This window comes from Littorina saxatilis, linkage group LG2, assembly GCF_037325665.1.
Source record: "Littorina saxatilis isolate snail1 linkage group LG2, US_GU_Lsax_2.0, whole genome shotgun sequence".
Lineage (NCBI taxonomy): Eukaryota > Metazoa > Mollusca > Gastropoda > Littorinimorpha > Littorinidae > Littorina > Littorina saxatilis.
In genome coordinates this window covers 89,716,964-89,726,877 of record NC_090246.1, presented here as the reverse complement: position 1 = coordinate 89,726,877, position 9,914 = coordinate 89,716,964, and positions in this window count along the sequence as shown.

Below are 9,914 nucleotides of genomic sequence, written 5' to 3'. Positions count from 1 at the left end.
GTCAAGAATAAAAGCTGGTTCTTGTGTATGACTGTGTACGGAGGCACATTTGGTTTCTGAGGTTCAAGCGGAGCTGTTGCCTCTGCTCCCAAGTTCCCGTGTCTGGAGGCGTTTTTGGTATGGAAGCAAACCTGTAGGTTGGGGCCTCTGCCTTTCAGGATGCCAGGACTACAAAATGTGTGTCTTGGGACACATTTAGCTTAAGATTCCAGAAGTGGATCTGTGCTGTGCTGGGTCTGCTGCAAGCACACTAGAACCAGCTCGCAACTGTTGAGGTGAACAGATTGGTGACCAAGACCATCATCGGTTTCTCTCCGAGTGATTGGTGTGGGCGGAGAAAGTCTCCCAGACTGAGAGCATTCTCCCTTCTGTAGCGGATGAGACTAGACATCTCTTCCTTGAGAGTGTCACAACCTTCAAACACGTGTGTGAGGTGTCCAGTCTTGCCACACTGACAGACTACCTTGTCCCAGTAGATGCGGCTGCTGACCGTGCGCAAGCGACGCAACAGGCTCATGGGTCTCGGGGGGAGTGGGAGGTGGTGCCCTTTCCTATTGTAGGGGAGGTGTATCCATCCTCTCTCTTCACATGTTTGTGACAGTGTCTGCTCTCTTCCCTCTCTTTTTAGCTTGGCTAGCAGCAGTTTGGCTTCCTGGCAGGAGAGCCGAATGTCTGTCACTGGCATGGTTGACATAGCCGCTGCTTTTGCTGCTCTGTCCGCCATTTCATTTCCCCGGATTCCTGTGTGGGATGGCAGCCACATGAGGGAAAAGTCTGTTCCTTTTGTCATAATTTGGTGGGCTAAGAAATGAATTTCAGTTTGCATCTCTCCTCTGTTCTTGGTGCCATGTGCAAGTGCTTGCAACGAGGATTTTGAGTCCGTAAGGATGACCACCCCCAGAGGTGGGGTTGGCAGATCGTTTATCAGTGTGCAGGCCATGTAGATAGCAAATAACTCTGCAGAGAAGATGCTGATCCCCTTGTTTAGCTTGTATTTTCGTGTTATATCAAGTCCAGGAATCGACAAGGCACACCAAGCCTCCCCTGACTGCAGGATCGAACCATCTGTGAAGACCTGTAGGTGGCTTTTAAATCGTTGATCGATCTTTTCTTTTGCAACTGTGGCTAGCAGCAATGGGTCTTCTGCCTTTTTGAGGCCGTCTCCATAGTCCATGATCAGATTTGGGGCTTCAAGCAGCCATGGAGGGTAAGGAAGAGTACCACCTGTAACCAGCTTTTCCTTGGACAGGCCACTCTGTTCCCATATGCCCTTCACATGGTTGTATATTGGGAGCACTGTTTGGTATGTATGAGTCTTGGATTCAAGAGCTTTGTATTGCGTGTGGTCGGTATCTCCCATGTCTGGGGTAAATACTTCCACTGCCGTGTTTGGGACACAGTGTATTCTGACAGCCAGCTGTGCACATCTGAGGTGGCATTCCTCTTTCAGTGGCAGCCATCCCACTTCCTGGTAAAGTAGAGTGGAGACTGCCGATCTGGGGACCCCCAGCGCCACTTTGAGAGCGGCTCTTTCTATTCTTTCAAGCTTTACCCACTGACTGTCAGGAGCTGCAAAGAAAGCCTCTTGGCCATAGCTGAGGCGCGACCGAACAAGGGCACGGACAAGATGGATCAATGGTTTTCCGGCTGCCCACGACTCTCTGCTCAGAACCTTTATCAGGTTTAGAGAGCGTTGAGCTTTTCTCACAAGTGAGTCTATGTGTGGGCCCCAACTGAGAGAGCTTGTGAATGTCACTCCCAAGAACTTGGTTTTATCTGCTGGCACCAGCTGCACCCCATTTATGGTAATGGAGCATGTCCTTTTGACAAGCTGCACTCCTGTGAAAGCCATGAACACGGTTTTTTCGGTAGATAGCTCAAAGCCATTCGTCTGCATGTAGTCAGCGATCTGGTCGACTTTTGCTTGGTACCGCCCCATTTTTGTTTTGATTGTTCTTTCTGACTTGCAGTTGACTGCTTCCCAGAGGGCCATGTCATCGGCAAACAGAGACAATGAGGCCTCCTTAGACGGCCGAGGCTGTGACCTCTAAGGTTCTCTTGTACCAAACCGCCTCCTGACTCTGCATCAGATTGCTTGCGCTGGCATCTGCTTACATAGACCCACATTAAGTCACCACCGAGTGGTAGACACACTGACGACATTTGGTAGCACTGACTGCCAGCTTCACGGTAATGCGTACCCCTAGCACGGCTCTGCATGGGTGGGAATGTTCTGAGCAAAACACTATGTGTTACTCCATACCCCCCGCCCTCCATGGAACTTCTTGACCCCAACAAATTGGGGGGGGGGGGGGGGGAGTTTGCCCAATCGGTAGAGGCGCTGGCTTTAAAACCGGTTGTTACTATCAGCGTGGGTTCAACCCCCAAGTTCGGCGCGGGATGTGTGTCCCAGAGTCAACTTTGTGCAGACTCTCCTCGGTGTCCGAACACCCCCGTGTGCACGCATGCGCACGATAAAGATCCCAGGGTCACAGCGAAAGCCTCAGGCCTTGGAAACACGAATACATGCATGCAAAAATATGAAGCCCGGGTGTCCGTTCGGCCAACAGCCAATAAAGTAACCATTTCAGCACTGACCCAAGACGACCCAACCCGGTCCCTAGCCCATTTCAGGTCTCCTCTAGCAGCCGGCAGCCAGCTGTCTACATCCCCCCCCCCCCCCCCCCCCCCCCGCATTTTTATTTTTTATTTTCATACAAAGCCGGGTTTTCCCGTGTAACATGCCCCTAATGGCTTTGCCGTGAGGGCGTAAAACTTTCATTTTCTTCATGACTGTGTACGTGAGTGTTAGTTTGAGTGCCTTGGAGAATGATGAGCATATCAGATTGCGGTGATTTGCTAAAATACATATTATTCACGTACAATTTTTTAAGCTCCACAGCATGTTTTTTTGTTCCGGTAATGTTTTGTTGTTGTAAGTTTGGGTGGTTCGGTTACTACTATAGTTACAGCCTTAAATCACATTATTTGAAATTCAAATCAAACACTATTTACCCGGGTTTGATGTCTTAAAAATCGTTTCTTGAAATTGTTATTAAGAAATATTTCTGGACACTAAAATGCTAGCACAGGCACGAAAGTGATTTTATTGCAGGTGTCAATGTTTCCTGAATCTATTTATAGATGTGTTACGTTTGAATTGATATTAAGCAATGCAGGTGCCGTGTGGACATGGTACGGAAACATTCACTGTCCCGATTGACGGGTTTTAACAGCGAGGACGCAATTTTTGTGAAGGCGTTCTTCTTCTTCTTCTTTTGCGTTCGTGGGCTGAAGCTCCCACGTACACGTGTGCTTTTGCACGAGTGGATTTGTACGTGGATGATCGTTTTTACAAAACCATTTAGGCAGCCATACGCCGTTTTCGGTGAAAGCATGCTGGGTATTTTCGTGTTTCTATAACCCACCGAACTCTGCTTTGGACTGCACGATCTTTTCCGTGCGCATTTGGTCTTGTGCTTGCGTGTACACACGAAGGGTGATAAGGCACCAGCAGGCCTGCACGTAAGTTGACCTGGGATATCGGAAAAATCTTCACCTTAATTACCCGTCAGGTGCGGCCGGGATTCGAACCCACGACCTTCCGCTTTGGTAAGTCATTTTTTTTTTCAAAATGATATTTTTTGTTCATCAAAAAGAAGAAATCAATGCGCATCTTGTGTGCTAATTTCTACTTTTTAGAGTGCTTAGATAAGCAGATATGAACAAGTAAGTCCACAACCAAAAACAACTTTTTAAGTGTGCATGAATGTTTTGACAAAACCAAGTAAGTCCAAGGGGTTCCCAATTTTCCTATAATGATAGTTTTAAAATTCTTGTCAGACGACCCATACAGAAAATACGTCATTTTAAGTTTAGAACTCACAAATGACGTCATTTAAAGTTTAGAACACACAAATGACCTCTTTCGATAAGGCGAGACATAATGACGTCACCTTATGACGTTTTATTTTAAACATTTTTCTTCTCTATATATAATTCACCTGACGATCCTTGTCTCTCTCTCTCTCCCTCCCTCTATCCCTCCCTATCTCTCTCTTTTCCTCCCTCCATCTCTCTTTCTATCCCTCCCTACCTCTCTCGCTATCTCTCTCCCTCTTACTCTCTTCCTCCCTCCCTAATTCCTCTTTCCCTTTATTTCTCTCTCTCCCTCCACCACCCCCCCCCCCCCCCCCCCCCCCGTCGACCCTGATTTCGTTCCCCTCTCTCACTCTCTCCCTGTTTAGTCTCTTTCTCGTTCTCTCTCTCTCTCTCTCTCTCTCTCTCTCTCTCTCTCTCTCTCTCTCTCTCTCTCTCTCTCTCTCCATCTTGTGCAAATTCGTAATGTTAACGTTATTTTCACTGTTTTGTCATTTATCTTGACAACACTTCTTCTTTAGCAGCCATGCTTGCACCAAAACTAGCACCCCTACTAACAAGTAAAATGCCGCAAGAATATTCGGATTGACTTTGACGTCATACTGGCAAAAACATTGCATTCTGATTGGTTATAGCGTCATAAAGGTTCTTGTGATTGGTGGATGGACTTACTTGGTTTTACCAGCAAATTGACATGTAATTTTTTTTGAGAAATGTTTGAAGTTGTGGACTTACTTTTCTATATCTCCTTATCTATTTATTTTACAAAGTCAAAATTTACACACAGGCTGCTTCTTGATTTTTTAGTTTTGATGAACAAAAAGATATCATTTTTGGGAAAAAATGGACTTACTCGGTTTTGTCAGCACATGGCAGATGTACTTTAAACAGTTTTTAAGGTGTGGACTTACTTTTTTATATCTCCTTATCTATTTATTTCACAAAGTCACAATTTACACATAAGGTGCGCCTTAATTTCTAAGCTTTGATGAACAAAAAATATCATTTTTGAAAAAAATGGACTTACTCGGTTTTGTCAGCACACGGCAGATTTCTCAAATCGATTACAGTATAGCGTTCACGGGATACCTCCAGCTTCGCTGGGATAAATAAATAATTTTTTTTAAATCCACGTGCACAAGACAAAAACTTTCATACTGAGGGAGCGAGCCAGTCTGAAGAGTACTCGGGTCCAGCGCCAGCGTTTTTTATTTGTCGGTCCGAGGGGGAGCATATCGTCTTTTATTTCATATTTATTGACCAAGGCCGAAGGCCGCGGTCAATAGATATAAAACAAAAGTCGATATGCCCCCCGAGGACCGACAAAAAAGCTGGTCTGACAACAAACCACCAAACATCGTTTTCGTCATCATTTTGATTGTGAGAAAATAAGTGCCAAATCAACACAGGGAGCCATGCTTTGAAACACGAGTTCCGTTTTGATAACTCATGGTTTGGGGCCCCAGCACGTTGTTGCAATCAAAGCTGGCGTGTGGAAGCAACTTTCTGTGTTTTTAGTTCATAAAATGTTGAGATAAATATGTCAGGTTTAGAGGATGCACAGTTCTGTATGTTCATCTCGGTATTCCACCCCCTCGGTTTTCAGTTGTAAATATTAAGCTTAGTGATCGAATGTGGAAGCTACCTTGGGTCAAAGGTCACAGAAGATTTGGGTCGTGCAGCGAAGGAAAGAATCATTGCCTATTTGTTTTTCATTAGACCTGTCAGTCTGCTTGCTCCGCTTTGTTAGATGTTTGCATATTTTGTTGCTTATGTTCTTTGCTTTTATTATTATTTCTTAGTTGCGCTTCGTTTATCGATACAACGTCTTGTGCACGGGTCAAAATGTGTGTGTCAGGGGTCGATTAGTTTGACTTGAACTTGACGTTTGTGTTTCTCCGAACGTCTGTGTATCGAGACACAGATACACGCACTCCATGACTTTGTAAGAAGACAAAACATATCGCTAGGTTTCATTTGTTTGTGGTGAATTTATGACCTTTTATGAAGTAGTTTTGTCTTTTGTTTACTTTTGCCAGTTTGCCAGTTCGTTTTTGGAACTTTGCAAAGCAGTGTCGTGTCGTCTGTTTAGGTCTGGGGAAACGCCAATGAAAAGAGCCGAAGAATCCCCGAGCGTTTCTATTGGGTTTGGTTTTTATTATCCATGTATAAGGCCAAAAAAAAACATTTTTTTGATTTCAAAAAAAAAAAAAAAAAAAAGAGGTAAAAATGCTAAAAAGAGACATTTGGCGTTTCTTTCTCTCCCTTTCTCTCTGTTTTATTTATACGTTAGTTTTGAAACATGTATTCATCAAATATAAGAAGTGAATGTTCAGCCAACATAGCATTTACACATACAAAAAAAAAAAAAAAAAAAAAAAAAAAAAACCTAGTACCTACCTACCGACCCTACTTTTTTTGGTCATGTTACCCTAAACAGACAATTTTTTTTTTTTGGCCTAACCTGCTTCCTGCAACTATGGTAACCGGGAATTTATTGCATGGGGAACATGAGATTTATTTCCCAGGTGTTTGTGAATGAAAACTCGTGAAAATGATGACAATTGTCGTTATTGCCAGTGTGATTTACCAGTACTGTAAGCAACTGATTCTATTATGTGGGCTGTGAACTGTCGTCATGTGCGAAAGATGTGAGCGTGTTAAAGCAATAACATAATTTGACAGAGTATTAAAGCAACATCGATGCTGCAGATCAGACATTTTAAGTCTGCAAATCGTCTTGCCGTTTTCTGAATATTTATCTCATTGCTGCTTTTTTTGTAAATTGTATTTGCCTGATTACTATCATCTAAATACTTGTTTTAGTGCTGCATGCGTTCTGAACATTTGTTTAATAAATAGTTGACTCATTGTTGCGATTTTGATACTTGTCTTATAACTTTTTTTGTCTCATGTTTTTACTTTCTAAATATGTGTCTCAAAACTAGTACTGCTGTCTGGTCTCCTTGTTCGTGTTATTTTCTGAATATTTTCCCCTTGTTGCTTTCATAACATTTGTCTCATTTTTGCGTTTTCAATATTTGTCTCGTTGTTGTTGTTTTCATATTTAGTCAAGTGTTGACTGAATGTTTTAACAAAGACTTGGAATCCAGACGAGGGTGGTGTTGGTGCAGTGTGTGTGTGTCTGTGCGAGTGTGGGTGTGTGTGTCTCTGTGTCTGTATGTCTGTATGTAGAGCGATTCCAAGAAAACAGGTCGACAGATCTTACATACAACTTTCATTTTTTAGTGAAAGTTGAGGCGGCTCTCTCTCTCTCTCTCTCTCTCTCTCTCTCTCTCTCTCTCTCTCTCTCTCTCTCTCTCTCTCTCTCTCTCTCTCTCTCTCTCTCTCTCTCTCACTCTCTCTCTCTCTCTCTCTCTCTCTCTCTCTCTCTCTCTCTCTCTCTCTCTCTCTCTCTCTCTCTCTCTCTTTGTTTCTCTTTGTGCCAATGTGTTTTTATATGTTCTTAGATTTTATCGAATTTATGTTCGATGTGAAAGTGTATGTTAAAACCCTGCTCGTGAAAAAGAGAGAAAGATTTTTTGTAGAAAAATGGTATTGTATTTTTAATATGTGATCTCGCACAAACGAATGTCGCGCTACCCCTCCCTCCACCCCTTCCATCACCAAGACTAACAGGGGACAGGGGAGTAAAAGTTGCGTACACCTGGCGTGGGCAGTAAATTGCTCGTGTTAATTAAGGTACACCTGTCGTGGGGAGTTATTTTCTCGTGTTATGGGGGAGTCCTTTTTTCGTAAAGGGAGTAACATTTTCGTTCAAACTTTTACTCCGGAGTAAAAATCTCGTGGGAGTAATGTTCTCGTGTTACACCGGTGATGTTTTTACCTCTTACATCTTAATGTGTTAGTTCAGTGTAGATATTAGGCTGTGTCATGAGCGGGAGTAACTGTTCTGTTCAGCACAAAGATGTCCCGTGTCAATGACTGCTGTAAAGACGCCTAGAGCTAATCGTGTGAAGCGATCAGAAGAAATCCCCAGGCCTTTATTGAGACATTCCGCCACGGGTGGTACAGAATTCATTGCTGTGTAGCTCTCAAAGCCTCGTTGAAAACGGCAACATCGGTATTCATTGTAAACTTCCACATGTACATGTGAATAACTGAATAAAAGTGCACAGCTATTTGTGTGACTGAGCGGATGGTGTGACGGTTTTGATTTGTGAAAATATATACTGTTCAAAAAAAGAAACGCATAGTTGCTACTTGCCAAATTTGTTTTATTTTTCGAAAAAATTAACAGAAAATCCAATATTTAGATTATATGTTTGAAATTTGGTATGGACACAGTTGAATGCACACACAGTTCATTTGCATCTTCAAATCAATCAGTCAATCAATACGATTGGGTGCCGAGGCTGTCAAGTCAGTAGGGGGTGTGACTGCCTTGAGCAGCAACAACTGCCTGGCACCTTCTGGGCATGGACTGGATCAGATGCCGGATATCTTGCTGTGGGATGGTGTCCCACTCCTCCTGAAGTGCCTGCAATAGATCGCGGTGATTTGCCGGCGCTTCTTCTCGCCTGCGCACACGTCTGTCCAATTCATCCCAGAGGTGTTCTATCGGGTTCATGTCTGGCGACATGGATGGCCAGGGAAGCACCTGGACATGGTGGTCGGTGAGGAACTGGGTGGTGAGTCGTGCTGTGTGCGGGCGAGCGTTGTCCTGCTGGAATATGGCATCCTGGTCAGCCAGAAGAGGAAGGGCGTGTGGGCGCAGAATTTCCTCCACGTATCGCTGGGCAGTTATGCGCCCTTGGACGTGCACCAGGGTGCTCCTTCCAGCGGTATTGATCGCCCCCCACACCATGACGCCTCCACCACCATGAACGGGTGCCTCATCCACACAGTTGGGCGCGTAACGTTCGTTTACTCTCCGGTAGACCCTCCTCCGACCATCATGTCGCTGGAGCAGGAAGTAGGACTCGTCGCTGAACCACACGTGTCTCCAGTGATTCCGGACGGTCCAGCGAAGGTGCTGGTTGCCCCAGGCCCACTGCACTCGGTTCTGGCGATGGCGGCGGGTGAGGACAGCTCCTCTGTGAGGTCTGCGAGCTCTCAAACCAGCTCCATGCAGGCGGTTCCGCACGGTCTGGTCCGATAATCGGTGTGGCCCGGGGAGAGCCTGGACAGATGAGGCCGACAGGAAACGATTCCGGAGGTGGCGGAGCCGTATGAAGCGGTCGTGAGCAGCAGTTGTCGCCCTTGGTCTTCCCGCTCGTGGCAAGTCAGCAACGGAGCCAGTGGCTTGAAACCTGACCCACAGTCTACTGATGGTGCTCTGGGACACGTGGAAGTGCCTGGCGATTGCACTTTGACTTTGGCCTGCTTGTAAACGACCCAATGCAATTTGGCGGTTTTCTCTGCTCAATCGGGCCATCTTTCGTCGCTGAATTGTCGTCTGATTTCTTTGTGGCGAACAATCCGCTTTTATGGGTTAGGGAAGACATGGTGAGAGCTCAATATTCCCCGAGTTTCACGAGATTACACTGAAGCATGACGAGTGGTCATGCCAAATGAGCAATTTTGACATTGTAGCCACTGATAACGCATGCGTCACGTGCAGAGCTCACTTGTGGCAATGGACGAAAGGTCGACGACCAGATAAACATTTTCTGCCGTTTGGTGGATATCCTTGTAGCCATATAACTAAATTAACCAAATATTACAAGCTATGCGTTTCTTTTTTTGAACAGTATACATGTAGGCCTACAGGGCTCAAATCACAAAGGCTGGAAACAAGTCATTTCAGCAGAATATTGTACTAATCTACTTTAACAACTTTCATTCTTTTAACACAGTGTGGGAAGAGAGTCAGGGGTGTGATATGACTCGCCGCTCCTGCGGCTCGTCAAAAACTGCACGCACTGCAGTGTTTTCAGTCACGAGAATAAAACAACTTCGTCAATCCACGCGGCAAGGAAGTCGCTCAATTCAAGTTTTGCGTGCAACACGAAGTAAACAGACATGCAAGAATAGCGACGGGTTCAAGTTTAGGTCGCTCCACGAGAAAAATT